Source organism: Propithecus coquereli, unplaced genomic scaffold (genome assembly GCF_000956105.1).
Source record: "Propithecus coquereli isolate 6110/MARCELLA unplaced genomic scaffold, Pcoq_1.0 Scaffold70, whole genome shotgun sequence".
Taxonomy (NCBI): domain Eukaryota; kingdom Metazoa; phylum Chordata; class Mammalia; order Primates; family Indriidae; genus Propithecus; species Propithecus coquereli.
The window spans coordinates 4,494,117-4,495,533 of NW_012153063.1; the positions used below are offsets into that span (position 1 = coordinate 4,494,117).

The 1,417-nt window shown below is 39.4% G+C and overlaps 1 protein-coding gene across 1 annotated transcript in view; it reads left to right on the top strand.

The window, feature by feature from the left end:
* The window catches only part of UNC80 (unc-80 homolog (C. elegans)), a 242,259-nt gene that overhangs the window by 183,568 nt on the left and 57,274 nt on the right, over positions 1-1,417 (top strand). The gene's annotated exons all lie outside the window — the stretch shown is intronic.

The window sequence follows — 1,417 nt, forward strand, 5'->3', positions numbered from 1 at the left end:
TTATGCTTTAAATACAAACTTTCCTATAATAGATGTCAGTTTATTATGATTTTTACCTTCTGTAGGTACTAAAACCTTGGTAGTTCATGGACAGAATGAGTGCGATATCCCAACTCAGTTGCCAGTCCACGAAGACACTCAATTTGAAGCCCTGTTGAAGGTAGGAATGACTTTTGACAGAAATGATTTTTTATGCACAATGCCTAAATCGAAACATGCAATTTAGAATAAAATGGCGTTTTTCTATCTCTAAATGGATGTACACATTTCTTTACTCTTCTAGAATCTGCTCCACTATTATGTACTTATGCTATTTCCTTGCATAATTTTTTTCACTTTTACTGACATTTTAGCCCTGCATTGAAGTAGTCAAAATCAGGCAGGTTCTGTCTCGGCCGTAGCAGCGGCTTGGTACTCTGGTGTTATTGCTAACTCCTCTTGGAATGCTGCGAATTCCTGCTCAGGAAGAATTCCTGGCATCATTTGTGGTTCTGGAGGTGCCCTGAGTGTTCTCACTGACAGTGCTGGGGCAAACTAGCTGTCAGCTGCCAATCCATGCCAGAGACCCCTTCTGTGGCATTTAGTTGAACAATGTATGGTCTTGACTTGTCAGTGGCAGAAATAACTTGAGAAGCAGAAATATATTCCTTAGGATAGATCAGGTGACTCAAAAAAACATTTTCTAATAGCTATGGCAATGATTCCCCTCAAAGGAAATGTGATCCATAGCTAGATGCCCCTGTAAGCTTTTTAAGGTAAACTAATAAGTAAAACGGTACCATGATTCTCAATTTATCTGGAGTCCAAACTCTTAGTTATCTAATTTCCTGGGCCCAGCTGTAAGTAGAAAAGGCCTCTGAAAAAAATCAGCTTTGCCAAACTTGTATATTTTATTTCGGTAGAAGGGGTCATCCCTCCTTCTTTAGGCTTCGCCCAGACTTCTCCAGAGAATTTCTAAGGCCCAGTGAAGCAAATTGCAACAACCACTCCATTTTTATCATCCTGCTGATCGGTAGGATAGCGTGAAGGCAGACAAATGTGTTCAAGCTCTGGCTCCACCATAACCAGTGTGACCTCAATCAAATGATAGGACCTCTCAAGTCTCAGTGTCTTTTTCAACAGTACTGAGATACTTGTTCGGGTTATACAAGTTATGTGGAAAGCTCTGAACCTAGTATGTAGTATGTAGTAAGTGCTCAATGCATTGTAGTTTGTGTTATGCTTAATGTTTCACTAAATATGATTTCTCCCTGATACTGAGACCAGTAGTGCCACGGTGCCTCCACAGACCATCACTCAGTCTGAATTACAGTTGTATAATTGTGGGCACTATGAGAGCAGACAGTTTATGTTACATTATTGGTGTTTATTATATCATTCTTTGGATAACTGTGTTTGTATATATCTTCATATATAT